Source organism: Phalacrocorax carbo, chromosome 8, assembly GCF_963921805.1.
Source record: "Phalacrocorax carbo chromosome 8, bPhaCar2.1, whole genome shotgun sequence".
NCBI classification, from domain to species: Eukaryota; Metazoa; Chordata; class Aves; order Suliformes; family Phalacrocoracidae; genus Phalacrocorax; species Phalacrocorax carbo.
In genome coordinates, this window is record NC_087520.1 from 29,397,902 (window position 1) to 29,415,218 (window position 17,317).

The 17,317-nt window shown below is 40.0% G+C and overlaps 1 long non-coding RNA gene across 1 annotated transcript in view; it reads left to right on the plus strand.

Moving 5' to 3' along the window:
• Window positions 1-17,317, plus strand: part of LOC135314775 (uncharacterized) — a 130,944-nt gene that overhangs the window by 43,736 nt on the left and 69,891 nt on the right. The window lies entirely within an intron of this gene.

Below are 17,317 nucleotides of genomic sequence, written 5' to 3' on the forward strand. Positions count from 1 at the left end.
CCAAGAGCTAACTGTATTGGAGGCCGAAGTCAGCCTAACTGGCAATGAGTGGCAGAAGCACCCCATTGTGACTGGCCCTGAGGGTCCGTGCATCCTTGGCATAGACTACCTCAGGAGAGGGTATTTCAAGGACCCAAAAGGTTACAAGTGGGCTTTTGGTGTAGCTGCCTTGGAGATGGAGGAAACTGAACAGCTGTCTACCTTGCCTGGCCTCTCAAAGGACCCTTCTGTTGTGGGGTTGCTGAAGGTCGAAGAACAACAGGTGCCAATCGCCACCACAACAGTGCACCGGCGGCAATATCGCACCAACAGAGACTCTCTGATCCCCATCCATGAGCTCATTCACCAACTGAGGAGCCAAGGAGTCATCAGTAAGACCCACTCACCCTTTAACAGTCCCATATGGCCAGTGCGGAAGTCTAATGGAGAGTGGAGACTAACAGTAGACTATCATGGACTGAATGAAGTCACTCCACCATTGAGTGCTGCTGTGCCAGACATGCTAGAACTTCAATACGAACTGGAGTCAAAGGCAGCCAAGTGGTATGCCACAATTGATATTGCTAATGCATTCTTCTCAATCCCTCTGGCAGCAGAGTGCAGGCCACAGTTTGCTTTCACATGGAGGGGCGTCCAGTACACCTGGAATCGACTGCCCCAGGGGTGGAAACACAGTCCTACCATTTGCCATGGACTGATTCAGACTGTACTGGAACAGGGAGAAGCTCCAGAACACCTTCAATACATCGATGACATCATTGTGTGGGGCAACACAGCGGAAGAAGTTTTTGAGAAAGGAGAGAAAATAGTCCAAATCCTTCTGAAGGCTGGTTTTGTCATAAAACAAAGTAAGGTGAAGGGACCTGCACAAGAAATCCAGTTCTTAGGAATCAAATGGTAAGATGGTCGTCGTCAGATTCCAATGGATGTGATCAACAAAATAGCAGCCATGTCTCCACCAACTAGCAGAAAGGAAACACAAGCTTTCTTGGGCGTTGTGGGTTTTTGGAGAATGCATATTCCAAATTTACAGTCTGATCGTAAGCCCTCTCTATCAAGTGACCTGGAAAAAGAAGGATTTCAAATGGGGCCCTGAGCAACGACAAGCCTTTGAACAGATTAAACAAGAAATAGTTCATGCAGTAGCTCTTGGGCCAGTCTGGGCAGGACAAGATGTAAAAAATGTGCTCTACACTGCAGCCGGGGAGAATGGCCCTACCTGGAGCCTCTGGCAGAAAATGCCAGGGGAGACCCGAGGTCGATCCCTAGGGTTTTGGAGTCGGGGATACAGAGGGTCTGAAGCCCGCTATACTCCAACTGAAAAAGAGGTATTGGCAGCATATGAAGGGGTTCGAGCTGCTTCAGAAGTGGTTGGTACTGAGGCACAGCTGCTCCTGGCTCCCCGACTACCAGTGCTGAGCTGGATGTTCAAAAGAAACATCCCTTCTGCACACCATGCAACTGATGCTACATGGAGTAAATGGGTTGCACTGATCACCCAGCGGGCTCGAGTAGGAAACCCCAGTCGCCCAAGAATCTTGGAAGTGATTATGGACTGGCCAGAAGGCAAAGATTGTGGATTATCATCAGAGGAGGAGGTGACACGTGCTGAAGAAGCCCCACTGTATAACAAACTGCCAGAAGATGAGAAGCAGTATGCCCTGTTCACTGATGGGTCCTGTCGCCTTGTGGGAAAGCACCGGAGATGGAAGGCTGCTGTATGGAGTCCTACACGACAAGTAGCAGAAACTGCTGAAGGAGAAGGTGAATCGAGCCAGTTTGCAGAGGTAAAGGCCATCCAGCTGGCCTTAGACATTGCTGAATGGGAAAAGTGGCCAGTGCTCTATCTTTATACTGATGCCTGGATGGTGGCAAATGCCCTGTGGGGCTGGCTGCAGCAGTGGAAGCAAAGCAACTGGCAGCGCAGAGGTTAAACCATCTGGGCCGCCACATTGTGGCAAGATATTGCTGCCCGGGTAGAGAACCTGGTTGTAAAGGTACGTCATGTGGATGCTCATGTCCCCAAGAGTCGGGCCACTGAAGAACATCGAAACAACCAGCAGGTAGATCAGGCTGCCAAGATTGAAGTGGCTGAGGTGGATCTGGAGTGGCACCATAAGGGTGAACTATTTCTAGCTCGGTGGGCCCATGACACGTCAGGCCATCAAGGGAGAGATGCAACATACAGGTGGGCTCGTGATCGAGGGGTGGACTTGACCATGGATGTTATTGCACAGGCTATCCACGAATGTGACACATGCGCTGCAATCAAGCAAGCGAAGCGGGTAAAGCCTCTGTGGTATGGGGGACGATGGCTGAAATATAAATATGGGGAGGCCTGGCAAACTGACTATATCACACTCCCACAGACCCGCCAAGGCAAGCACCATGTGCTTGCAATGGTAGAAACAATGACTGGCTGGCTGGAAACATATCCTGTCCCCCACGCCACTGCCCGGAACACTATCCTGGGTCTAGAAAAACAAGTCCTGTGGCGACATGGCACCCCAGAGAGGACTGAGTCAGACAACGGGACTCATTTCTGAAATAACCTCATAGACACCTGGGCCAAAGAGCATGGCATTGAGTGGGTGTATCACATCCCCTATCACGCACCAGCCTCTGAGAAAATTGAACGGTACGATGGACTGTTAAAAACTACACTGAGAGCAATGGGGGTGTGGAACATTCAAGCACTGGGATACACATTTAGCAAAAGCCACGTGATTAGTCAACACAAGGGGATCTGCCAATCGAGCTGGTCCTGCCCAGTCAGAAATCCTACATACTGTGGAAGGGGATAGAGTCCCTGTAGTGCACACAAAAAGTATGCTGGGCAAAACAGTCTGGGTTCTTCCTGCCCCAGGCAAAGGCAAACCCATTCGTGGGACTGCTTTTGCTCGAGGACCTGGGTGCACTTGGTGGGTGATGCAGGAGGATGGAGAAATCCGATGTGTGCCTCAAGGGGATTTGATTTTGGGCAAAAACAGTCAATGAACTGAATGGCACAATGTGAACTGCTATATAATATTGTGTGTCACCTCTGTGTTGTATCAATGATATCAGAGTACGAGCCTCCCAACCCATGGAAGATCAACTATGAAACAAGCCGTGCAGCAGTGATGGGACGATGACTGACTCAGCATGCAGCAACCCACCGCCACACACCATCTCTCCCACCCGGAAAGACTGATACAACAGATGGAGCCCAGAGTCATGGACTGGGTGAACTCAATGGACATTTTAATGGACATTTTACAGGGAAGGTCCATGAACTAAGGGAATGATGTCTGTGTATTATGTTAAAGGATGGGAAGGGGAGGGGTGGTGGTTGGTAAGGTTGTCTTGGATGGTATGGGACCTGGGCATGGTGTATATGGTATGGAATAAGGGGTGGAGAATGTGCTGGTTTTGTCTGAGAAGGGTTTAATTCTCCTCACTGTGGGGGTCGGCTACCTTTCCAGCTTCCCGCGCTCTGCCGCGTGGCGGGGGGGGGCTGGGAGGGGCAGGGCCATGGTGGGGGCGGCTGACCCCGACTGGCCAATGGCAGGTTCATTCCATACCATGTGACACCATGACCAATATATTGGGGGGGGCAGTGGCAGCGCGGAGGCGGCACGGTGTCGGGTCGGCGGGCGGCGAGCGGCTGCGGCGCGTGCGGTTTGTTTCGGCGGTTCGTTCCCCTCTCCCCTCCCTTTTCCCCCTCCCCCGGGGCTTTGCACCTCTCGTTGTTCTCCTTTACATTGCATTTCTACTGTTGTTTCTTTTAATTTTAATTATTAAACTGTTCTTATCCCAACAGACGAGCGTTACCCTTCTGATTCTCTTCCCCATCTACCGGTGGGGGAGTGAGCAAGCGACTGTGTGGGGCTGAGCTGCCGGCTAAACCATGACAGAGTTTTTCTACGATCCCAGTACAGATACTTTTTAAACTCTTATGATTCTCTCTCTCAGAATTACTAACAAATTATGGCTAGCAACCTCCCCTCTTTTTTTTAAAGCTGATTGTGCATATCAAGACATCACAATTTAAAATGCCTTTTCCTTTCTTTTCCTCCATTCCAAATGTTTGTGTTGTCGCCTCTGAAGCAGTTACACATCAGAGAAGACGTTTTTGTTTACTGACTGTGTTATTCCATTTTGAGGGTATCCTGCTTGGAGATGCTGCTTTTGGATAATAGTGTGACTTAGAGCAGAGAATTGAATATGTCCCAGTAACAAAACCTGAAGCATCCCACACATTCTTGCTGAAAACTTTTACATCTAGCTATTACTCATGTTTGTAGCCTTTGTGGACTTTGAAGAGCTTTTTACACTCCATTAGGCAAATATGAAAAAGGATTAATTTTTTTCTTGAAGCTATGCATTTGTTTTTGGTCTTATGGCAACATGAAGCTCAAGGAAGTAGGCTATTGTTTATAGTTATAAGGCAGGGAGGATTAAGTAATGACATTCTTATTAAATGTTTGATAAATGAAATGCAATAATGGATTTTCTTTTGTTCTTACCTATGGGACACAATTGTAATGTCATATAGATTTATGCACCTTAATAATTTTAAGCAAAACTTTTCAAGAATTAAAATATTACCTTGATGAAATTAAATATTAGTTCTTTACACTTTGCCCATGTTTAGAACAACAACAAAAAAGAAAATCTGGTGATAGGTATCTCAACAAAGGTACTTGCAAAAAGAGAATCAGTGTGCTCTATCCCTGTGCTTTATCTATCTGCATAAATGGTATGACTCAAGAGGAATGGATCTGTGCAACAGGACAGAATGGTTGACGCTGACGTTACACTTGTAACAGGGGGGTTATTTCTTCCTATCTCTGCATGATTATTTAGAATGAATAACCATGGGTGGTTGGAGCCCACTGGGTGCATTTCTGGTGCATGTCTTTGGTTTTATCTCATTTTTGATCTCTGAGCCTGTTCTGTGATTGCTCCAAATCTCTTGATCCAAGCTACAGCTTCTTCTGTAGGAGGTTATACAAGATAATTAATATGATTCTCTTGATCTTTATTACTTGAATTTCATTTAGAGTTTGTATGGCTGTAAGGTGGAGAGCTTCATCAGCTTTTGGGAAGAGGCTAGGTAAAGTGAAAGTCTGTCACACGGTGTATTTGGCTGAGAGAGAGAGAAGTGGATGTAGTAAGGAGGAATAAAAGCAATCCCAGCTTCTGCTTATAGCTCCATGTGGGGGCAGAGAGATGATCTCAGATTCTTGCCACCTCCCAGAACTGTCCTGAGGTGTTACATGGCTTTTTTTTTCCTCTCAGCTTTTCTTCTGTTTGCTTCTGATCTATGGAATTCCTCTGTACCAACTGCCTCTACCGCTTTTTTTCCCTTTTCCCTTTTCTCCCCCAATCTTGATAGAAAACATCCTGTACAGGACTGTCCTGGAATGCTTATTGTGAAAAGTTAGAGGAAAGGAGGAATAAAGTAGAGTTTGGAGTGTTTGCCTCTGATCATGCTCTCAGCTGGTTATTTAACTACAACTAGGAAGCAGTTTGCCCCTTAGGGCAAACTGCCTAAGCCTCTTATGCTTTTACCATCACTCTTTTAAGATGTGTATGTTAGGAACAAAATAGAAGTGCTGTAAGAAAACAGATTAAGGGGATGCCGTATAATAGAGATGGAAAAATTATTTTCATGTGCCATTTAAAAGGGCTAAATATCCCCTACATTTCAGTGCTCAAAGCCCTTTCAGCACTGTTCAAAGAGTGTATGATTTACTTGCCCTTTTAACCTTCCGAGATTACTGTGAAGTATGGCACTGTCTGGCCTGTCATCTCTTCAGCTGTTCCTTTGTAATGCATTGGAACATCTTACTGGTGTTAGACAGTCAAAAGATGCTCATTATTGAATAATCATTCATTGGAACCTGTGCCTGTTATGAATTCTGAGGGAGTATCAAAATACAGAGCAACTCTTCAGTTTGCTGCATTTTTTGTCAAACACTTCCAGCTCTTTGCAACTTCACTAAGTCCAATGACAAAAGACAGTCTTCTATAAATTGTTCCATCAGCTCCACAGTTGGCCTGCACTGGTTGTATGCAGCCTCTGTGTAAATGTTCCTCATGTTATGAATACTTACCTGCTTTCTTGAACGTTGTCTGTTGAAAAAAAAACAAAACAGGTGGAGAAAGTTTTCTTATAGTGACAGTCAGGGAAGCCCCATCCAGAATAATGTAAGGGTTAGTTGTTGTTGTCAACTTTTTTAACACAATCCTAACCTTGCGTAATATATAATTTCTCATTTTTTACTTCAAGACTTCATAATTTTAGGTTTTTTGTCTTTTTATTTATCTGTGGAATCAATTATTCTTTAAGATTGCAGTGCATGAAGCTGTTAATTGATGAGATCTTTGGCAGTGAAGTTTGCAAATTTACAAACAATGACAGCTTCATTTTCTTACACTGCATTTCTAATAGTCAGACATCTTGAAGTGCTTTACAGAGCATATAATTATGTGCTAGCACCAAAGTGAGTTTACACAGAATAACTGGCAGCCACTCTGCTTTCAGCCATATCCCATGTACTTCAAGGAATGCTAGTTAGAGATCTGAAAGTTGAGACACAAATACTGAGGGGTATTTCTTAGGTAAGAGAGCTACACATTAACTTGTATTTAAGTGTACAGCAAAGCTTTTGATTCATTAATTGAATGCAAAATTATGTATTTATCTGAACATTTGCAGAATGGTGGCCAGATTTCTCAGCTGTCTCAGAAAGTTTCCTCCGGATTGTTGTACATAAATGGTCGGGGGTATGCTTACTGCCTGCTGGATATTTGAAGGTCTTCACAATACAAGTAAACAACTCAGCATGCTTAGAGTCAACCATGGATACCAAAAGAGCTGTCATGTGGAAACACAAGGCCTTACAAAGAAAGTAAGGTACTCATCCTTATTCTGACTCCAGCTATACCAGCTCCTTGCTGCTATGTTGGAAAAGCACCCTTTAGTGTGGGGCCAATTTATGTTTTTGAAGGTATTTTCCCACCAGTATTATTATACTGCACCCACAGACTGTCTTCTCTCTGAATAGCTCCATCCACAGAAGAGATTTAACGGGCCTACGAGAGTCAGCATGGGGATGTACGTTTATGATGGAGCAATATTGTCATCATATATTGAGTGCATTGAAACAGAGAGATTGTTTTTAATGATTCTGAAACATCTGATTTATCACTGAAAAAAAAAAACCCTCTTACATAAATTTAGACTATGATTTCACCTGTTCCTAGTAGGGAAAATAAAAAAAAAAAGAGGAAGAATTAGCCAAAAGAACTCCTGGATGCAGTTTCTGAATGTGGCATGGACATTTTCAAGACACAGGGATCTTGGTGGGGAGATGGGGTGGAGGCAAGAGTACCTCTTTTTCTGAAAATGTTGCATTCTTCTCCCTCTAGTCTAACCTTGGCAGTACACTTGCTTCCTGGACAATTCTGAACCAATATTATATGTGTACATATTTGACGCTACTGTAATTTTGTTAAAACAATAGTTGATGTCTTTTTTTTAATGATGACTGAGCTTTCCAAAATAATTTAAGCCATAGAGGAACCCTATTTTTTTTTTAAAACCCAGTGGGGCTTAGGCTCTTAATGAGCCTGAATGCTGACTAGACATCCAGAAGCATTTTCAAAAACCAGGGTAGTAGCATGGTAGTTCTTCCATAATGTAATCTCGACCTTAGCCATTCTCCTCTTTCATTCTTCTGGTGAAGAAAGTGTCTTCATTTAATTGCATAATCTGGGTGTTGTTTACACTATGTACATATGTGAAATAGATGCTGAGATGTATTTCAAGCAATGTGAAATCTTTCATTTATAGGGATATTCAACAGTTTCCTGTTCTAGTTAACCAACGCAGCTGGTGGTAAAAGTGCTTGCTAGAGAAGTAAAAGCCACACTTTTGAAATGCCTCAGGTTGAGGAGGACATTAAGTCCACATTTTGCACTACCACTCTGAGTCTTGTAGGCTCTTTGTACAAATGGTGGGTGACAGCCTGCTCTCTGATGCTCTGAGCCAGTTGTCTGAACCTAAGGGAGTGACTTGAGATGTGGAAGAGCTTTTGAAGATTAATCCCACTTTCACAGTGATGCCTAATGCAGAACTATAGGGAGGCATTATAATGTAAGGGAGACATGGGATCTGAGACAACCCAGTCTAACATTTGACAACAGCTCACTTACGTGCCCTTCCATTCAGTTTGTTTGCTGTTGTAAAACCTGTTCTGAGGCATTGTATTTTCTGAACATGCCTATATCCCTTAGCATCCATACATCCGTTAATTAGAGCTGTGGATGTTCAGTGAGATCAGTCACTGAGTGGTGCAGAAGAATGTTTTAAAATTTCATGAAACCTATTTGTCATCAACACAGATATGCAAGTACCCTACATGGGAACACATTCTCAGATTGCACTGTTAGTAGAACAAGCTGATGTAATAAGAGGAAGTTTTCAATGGTGGGAGTTTTCTTTTATAATTACATTTACTCTTTCAATTACCATATTCATTTCTCATTAACGTAGGATTTCAAGGCCTTGTACTTTTGAAAGGGAAAAGGTTAGAATTATGGGCTAGCAGCTGGTTTTGATAGGCCGCAGTGAGCAAGCTAATGCTTACCAAACATTTGAAATTGCTTTTCAATTTCTGAAATCACTTTGCAGCTCTTCAGCTATTTTTTGGCTGGCTGCTCTTTATCATATTAATATAATACTGTGCAGGAAAATATTGCATTTAAGTGTTATGATGAAATCAAGCTGTTATGCTGTATATGTGTGGTACAGAGTATATTTTCAGTGGTTTTATCCTATAATTATTTGTGGTTTGGTGCCTTTCAGAAGCTATTTGTGAAGGGAAGAGGTTATGGGTGTTTTGATAGGGTGAAATGCGTTTTACAGCTTTACTAAGCCTCACTTAACAGAAGTAAACCTGAAATAAAACTGAAAATTTTAGCTTCAATTGAAGGTAACGTTTAGTAAAAACTAGTTGTGAAATTTTTTTACAAATTGCTTTGGGCAATCCTCTTTTTCATCAGTTTATCCAGTTGACTGCTGGACTGAGGATCCATGAATCCTGAAATTTCCATCACACCATATGTGCAGTCTTCTGCCAGGACCAGAGATATAATTCCAGATGTTTTAAAAACAGGAAAAGGCAATCAGATGTAGAATTATTTGTAGCTGGTATTCCTGAGACCACTACCAATAATGTGCTGCAAAGAGTTCTTGAAGCTCTCAGCTGTTAACATAACTCAAAGAAAAGGAAAGAAATTGTGTTCTATGTAATCCCCAAACCATAAAAGAAAGGAACTGTTTTAAATTATACTTTTGTAGATACAGTTTCTATAACTAATTAATCATGATGGAAAGAAAGAGAAGGAAATCTGTTATAAATTTTGGTTAAAGATTTAACTTTTAGTCATCTCAATCAGATGACATGAATTGGGTAAAAAAGCATATGTATCTTTATTATGTGGCTGGAATCATTATCTGTTCCTTCCAGTATCTAATGGTATATTTTTCCCCCATTAATTTATTTTCCCTTTTTATAACCAAAACATATTAGCTCAAAAAATTCCACAAATGGTCAAAACTAATATATATAATCTCACCAGTTTAATTCTGCTTACTCTTTTGGGCTGTTCACATGGTGATTTTTCTGTTGAAATTTTCTTCCAGAATAACCTTGTCTGGTGCTGAACTAGATCCCTTGTCAGGACCTTGTATTTGTTGCATGTCATTTGTGTTGGTATCTTCAAAAACTCAATATTTCAGGTCTGATGATAAAACCTGGCTCTTTTTCATTACTTTTAAATTATTATTACAGTGGATGGTTGTGGCATTGTTCCTTGCAATCTTCAACCTATTCAATGTAACAAAATTGATTCTTTTACTTTTGAATCCAGCAGGTCTTTTATTTTGTGAAAGCCTAGCAAAAGCTCATTGATTTACACCAGAGCTGTTTTTCTGTTTTCCTCAGTCAATACTGTCATATAATGAAAATCTTGACTTAATCAGGCAGTTTCAGCAATGTCCTGCTTAGTGTCTGCTGCTACTGAATACAACCCTGCAGCTTTGATGTAAATAAGAATATCTTTTTCTTCATAACTTAGAATTTGATCACTGTATGTCACCTTGGATGCACCAGAGAAACAACGGAACTACTAATAAATTGTTTCAGTCCTGGATAGCTTTGCTTTGACAATTCTGTGACAGACAGAAGTGACTACTGCTGTTTTCTGTCCCTTGAGCAAACATTTAAAGATACGATAAAAATGAAATTACCTAACAAGGTACAAAATACCAATAAATCATAGCAGATGTTTTGAGAGATGGTCAGATGGCCTAAATCTAAGTCATAGTGTATCTAGTGTTAACATTTTATTGGCTTGGTGCCTTTGATGGCCTAGAATCAAACAATAGGAAGTACTTGACACAAACTAAGTAGAATTTTGTTAGTCTCTGGCTGAGCTTCCCAGTTTCACCGGTTTGTTGGTTTGTTTGTTTTGGGTTTTTTTGGGTGGGGTGTTTTTTTGGTTTTTTTGTTTGTTTGTTTTTTGTGGTGGTGGTTTGTTCTTTTTTTAACTTCAAGATTGCTATGAAAAGTTCTCTGCAAACATTGTAGGCTGAACACTGAAGAAGGAACAGTTAACTACTTTAAGAGGGATGCAGAGGGGAATTAGTACAGCAGCATTGCTGTGATCATTAAGCCTAGCCATTCCAGAGGTGCAGAGAAAATCCAACTGCTTTGTCACCTTCTCACATAAAAGTGGAGCCAGTCCCCAGCTAGGAATTGAGCAAGCACGTTTAACTAAATTTGAAAAAGAGGCAGGCACCATGGTCTTTCTTTTTTTTGGGAAAGCAGCATTAGGATAGACCTATGGACCTCATTGACTGGGTAGTCCACTATAAAATTCATACTGACATCACCAAGTACTGCAATGGAAAATGTTTATCTGTAGTATAAATGAATTTGACCTCAAGCTGAACATAAATGAGCTCTAGCATTTTCAGTTTTGGACTAAAAGAATGTGGTTTGGATTAAAAGAATATTTATTTTTCTTTTAGCTGAATTTTTCTCTTTCAGGATACCTCAATTTCTGATACAAGTATACAGTTGGATTTATGTATACTCAGCAATTTTTCATTTTTAATAGATTATGTTCAAATCCAAATATATTATTATAGACTGTGAAGCCTGCTCTGTTTTGTCAGTTACAATCTTGCCATGAGAGTTTTTCTTTTACATGTAAAGGTGGTACCTGGGACTTGGATCTAGCTTTTCTCACATCATTCGATAATAAATATTACCATGTTTATGGCATGTAAAGTCCTGCCCTTTCTAAGAGGTTTCATCCATTTCATTTGAAGTCTGACCATTCTAACAACATGGGCAAAGGAGTGCAGTTTCAGATGTTCAGAGTACTACACACACTCATTTAAGAGCAACATAAAAAAAATCCTTGAGAAATATGCGTAGCAATGATTAATCTACCACCCATGTTACATCATTATTGCAGCTATTGCCTTTATTCAAAGTTGTAGCAATTTCAAAGGGTCTGTTATCAGAACAGCTGTGGCTCAGGTTCAGCAAGTCAGTATGTGGGATTATGTGGCATTCAGGTTCCTAAAGACTGAGCAGTGCTATATTCATTTTACATGAAGTAGAGCAAAACCAGCTTAAAAACCAGTCCTTTCAATTTTCTCTGTTTTATTTTATATTAGTTTCCCTTAAAATAAAGTGGGATGATCACTGATTTATGGTCCAAATTTCTTTGTATAATAGACGATGTGCAGAGAGCTTTGGTCCTATTAAAATGATAAGAAAGAAACTAACATGTTTTATGCATTCTTTGTTTTTCTGGTTTTGTGTATGTAATGTAGAGATGTACTTATGCAAATATGCACAGGTATAGGTGGCTTAAAGATGCAAAATTATAAGCAGAAAGTTTTGAAAACTAGGAGTTACCAAAGATCAGATGAAATAGTTCTGGCATAGGAACAATGGAAAGATCAGAAATGAAGTACTTACACTAGGACACTGATTATTACTGAACTAATAATCAGTATTTGAAACAGGGCTATGAACAAGTTTGAGGGTTCAAAGATAGGGTGTAAACCTTTTTTTTTTTCTTCCCTGCAAAAAACCTATTGCAGATGCATGTGTCTTGAAGTGAGACGTTATTTCCAGAATATTAGATGCTGATTTTATTCTTATGATGATAATTTTATTTTCATCCAAGTCAAGAAATAATGATAAAGAATGGAATAACTGTAATGTTAGCTTAGCTTGTGGATGATGAGAGGACTTTTTGAAGGACGTATATGAAAATTGAATGTGGGTTAGAGTATTAAGGGTTTAAATTTTCAAACAATTAGCATGCATGATAAAGCTCTTTCTCCTATTAACTTTTAGCTTTATCATGTTCATGTGTTTGTATTCCTTGTGAGTTTCTAAGTCTACCTTTATTCCAATTTCCACTTTATCCTGGAAGTTTAGATATTAAATTTGAGAAACAATCCTAGCTAGAATTTCCATCAATAGGGGATGAAAAAGAAAGTACACAGAAACTGATTATGATACACGGTGCCCTTGCCCATGTTTAGATAAAGGCAATTCATAAAAGATTAAAGAACTTTCAAGTACTTTTAACATTTTGGCTAGATGAATGAGTAATAGTGTGTCATCATATGGTTAAGTATTTCAAACCATACAGTAATTGAGATATTCTAATGTTGATTGAATCCTCAAAAATATGGAAACCAAATGTGGGCCTCACTGCTATGATCTAATCACATCCTCTTTCTCAGATGGTTTCCTTAATGACTTAGAGGTCATTGATGCATTCCTCACATGCTGCAATACTTATATGTGTAGGTCGAGTGTCTCAGTGCATTATTTTGGTGGTGGCTTCACTTTATCTGGTTACTTTTGAAGCTTTCTCTCCCTTTGGAGAACTTGTTAAAGCAGGAAAGGAGAGAAATGCGTTGTGCTTATATTATTCAGGCATCACAAAGGCCATAAAACTGATTGCAAAGGTTTTGAATGTCCTGCCTGGCACAGCAGGCACCCTAGCTGCACTGAATAGCACAGAACATCACCTCCTCTCAGACATGATAGAAAAGGAAGGGTAATGTACATTAGTAGTCTTTAAAATCTGTAAACAAATTGCATATTTGCTTCAAAAATGTGAAAGCAGTTATTGATTAAAAGGCATTAGAGTGCCTTTGGCTTTAAAAGACATTCAAAATAGGAGGCAATGCTCAAGATCAATAATAGATTTTATATTTGTGACCTAAAAAAGTAGCAGCACCTTGTAATTTAAAAGCAAATTGTTCCTCATGATTCTTGCTCACATATTAAGATTTTTGTATCCTTTACACATCTGTTAAATCATCTGTGACCAGCTTTCTTTCTGCCAAAAGATGGCAGAAGTCTAATGAGTTTTTGGAACATAGCATCATTCATCCCATAATGCACAGCTTTGGGCCAAATTTCTCCTATTCTACACACAAAAAGTAAACAACAGTAAATATTTTGGTACAAATCAAGGCAGAATGTTATGTACTCCTGTGGTGCAGGTGTAGTTACCTAAATTCCTGTTTGTGTAAAATAAGGCATTTCGCTTTTTCTAAAAATCATTTGCACACAAATGGTGCTCATAACTTCTTTGGGTGATGTGTAGCAAAGAAAGACCTGTTGGTTGCAGCTACAGTATCTCACTGCTAGGCTATATTGCCCAGAGCAAAGTATGTTTTTTCCCACAGCTGAAGGTGTGTGTATTTGCTGGATTTCTGACTCAGTCCGGTGAAACTATCCATTTTTATGATTGCTTTGTTTATAAATGTACATAGTACAAAGGCTTTTTCTTTAATTTTATCTAATAATAGCTGATCTGTTTTGACATGGTATCTAAATGACACTCAAACTAGTATACGGACTAACTCATCCATAAGTCATTTCTTTTATACATGTGTACTGGTGTGCCCAAGAAATTGAGTTATATTGGCTGCAAGAGTTTGAATAATAATGGTCATTAATATGGCGAATTGAGGGTCACCACATTCATCGCACATATCAAATCCCCTTTCAATGAGATCAGTTCCATCAGCTGTCAGATTCCATTAAATATATCCCCCCAGACCTACTGACCAGCTGACAGTAGAGAAACTCAAAACCATACACCCACTATTAGCATTATAAAATGTGAAATCAGCTGGAAGGAATGATAGCAGAACTGAAAACAAAATAGATGAAAATCTATAATGGCCCTGTGTCTTCCTAAACAGAAACCCCTAAGAGTTAAAATGCCCCCATAAAATACGGAAGTAAAACAAAGGTTGTCACATTGTTTTCTTCATAACCTATAATGACTCTTTTACCTTTTGTTAATGCAAGATTTGCATAAATGTTTCATGAGGTTAATACAATGCATAAACTGAGCAGTTTATTAAGCAACATCTGTGCTGTTTTCTCAGATAATGCAGTGTTGTTTCCAAGTCACTGAAATATAACCTATCATAAGGTTTTGGTTGTTAAAATACTTGTTTTGCAAGGGCTGTGATCACATCTGACATTTTTAGCAGATGCCACAGTAATACAAAAGAATTCCTTCATACTATGATATGTGTTAGCAAAACCCCCAGCAAGAAGTGGATAGTATTCTACTGAGCCGGTATAGTTCAGTACAATGTGTAAGACATGAGAACATCTTGTTCTGTCATCTTGGGCAGTTGTGCAAGTTTTGATACATTTTTCCAAGTCAGATCTTGTCACTGTTGACAGTTTTTAACTTTGTCATAAAGTCATTTTATAGTATTTTTAAAAAATAAGGGTGGGAAAAACTTTGCGCTGCCACAATTTTATCTTGATATCGGTGTCATATGAGAGTCTTTCAGGCCAAAAAAAAAAAAATAATTATGAGATCAATAAGTTTTAATGAAACTTGGCTTAGTTCTTGGAGCAGGTCAAGCAGATAAAAAGTAGGCGTATGAATTCTGTAGCCATATTCTTTCTTTTTTCCTGGCAAGGATTAAAGAAATGTAGTTTCAATTAAATCAGAGTGTAATGGAGATATGTTTTATATTATTGATTCTACAAACAATAATTTGGGCATTTTGGTTTTTTGCCGCATGTTTGACTTACTCTTCACCAAGAAGTATGGAAATTCTGGTCTTCAAAATTTGCGCTTGTATCTGCTTTCCCCCACAAAGCCCCCACTTTTTTTGGTTATTAGTTAATAATAATTTCATGTTTTCATTGCAAGACATCCTAAAAATCAGAGTATGCAGGCCCTCCTGATGTACGGGTGTTTTATATTTGGCTTAAAGATTTTAAGATTACACTTGAGGTAGGAAAAAAATATTTTTGAAAACTTTTCATTAAAAGTTTGCAGCAATTACTTTTGCCATTTGTAAAACTGTACACTGGAGTTTATGCTTCTCTGTCTATGCGGAAATGTCCATTGACCAGCATGGTAGTAGAAAAACCTTTGACAAGCAGTCTCTGTGAAGGTAATTATATTGATTATGTATCCCAGCTAAAATCCAGGTTGGGTGATAATAGTTCAGAACCTGAATGGCTTCTTGTGTTTCCATTTGAGTAGATATGATTATTTTCTGATCTATCTCGCATAGTGTTAGTTTGCTTTTGAACAGTTGCCAGATCCTGCAACATGGAAGGGAGAAGGTTTCTCTGCTGTCAAAGTGCAGTTGCCTCAGCAGGGAAATGTACCAAGGTGCATAAAATCTTAGCAAGTCAGAAAAAATTGTGCAGCTTCCTATGGCAAAACTCCTGTTGACGACTTCTGCTCAAGGGCACAAAGTAAAATGCTATATCCAGATGAAACAAGGGATATTTAGGTAGGCATAATGACACAATTATCCCATTACAATTTGATTAGAACACTATTGTTAAGACATAGATAGTTTCAATGTGAATTTAGGATGCACAAAGAATGCAGGATCAGACCCTATATAATGAAGGGATCATTTACACACATTATTCCTCACAATGAAATGCTGTCACCCCTTGGCAGAAAACACAGCTGCTTTTAAAAGCTGCTCTACTGTAATAAGTGTGTAACTAGAGCTGGTTGAAAAACATGAAAATGATTTTGCAAAACATTTTGAACTTTTGTAGTTGTTTCCAATTTGCAAGTTCACAATAGAGTATTTATCCTCCAGATTTTAGACTATTTTGTTCATTATTGTAAATGATTTTGAATTTTAAAAGTTCTTTTTGTAGGAGGGGTTTTAAAAAACATGTGTCAGCAAACTAAAAATACTATAATCTGAAAATTACTTTGAAGTTTGCAGGATTACTTTGAACTGTATGGTTACCAATGTTCCTTAGCTGTCTCCCAAGATATGAACCAGAAGAGTAATCACCTCAAGTGTATGTGCACAAATGCACACAATCTATGAAACAAACAGGAGGAACTGGAGCTCCGTGCCCCCTCAGAAGGTTATGACATCACAGGAATAACAAACATAGTGGGACAACTCAAATATCTGTGGGTTCACAATGAAACATTATAGGCTCTTTGTAAAGACAAGCAAGGCAGAAGAGGTGGAGGAGTCGCATTCTACATTAAGGAAAACCTCTGATGTATGAGTCAACTGTGGTGATTGTGACTGCTCTATCGAATGCCTCTGGGTTAAAGTCAAAGGGGTCATCTCCAAGCAGGACTTCACAGTGGCATCTGCTGTCTACCTCTTAACCATGATGACAATGCTGATGAAGCAATATTTGGGGCACTAACAAGCAGGCTTTCTGGCCAACAGAACCTGGTCCTTATGGGTGACTTCAACCTCCCAGACACCTGCTGGAAGAACAGTACAGCTGCTCGCATGTCATCCACCAAGTTCCTGGAATGCATAGAGGACTGTTTCCTCATACGAATGTTAGATGTGTCAACCAGGAATGAGGCGCTGCTGGACTTGCTATTCACAAACTGAGAAAACCTGCTTTGTAATATCTTGGTTACTGATAGCCTTGGCTGCAGTGACCACAATTTTGTGGAGTTCGGGATCCTGCCGAGTGTGCTGAAGGTCAGCTCTAAGACAAGGGTTCTGGATTTTAGAAGAGCAAACTTCAGTTCACTCAGGGCTCAGCTGGGAGGGATTCGATGGGAAGCTTCCATGGAAGACAAAGGAGCCAGTGAGTTCTGGGAGTTCTTCAAGAACTCCTTTTTCTTGGATGCACAAAACCGGTTTATCCCCTATAAAGGAAAGGGGAGTAAACACAGCAAGAGGCCCCCTTGGCTCAACCATGAACTCCTGGGTCTACTCAAATCC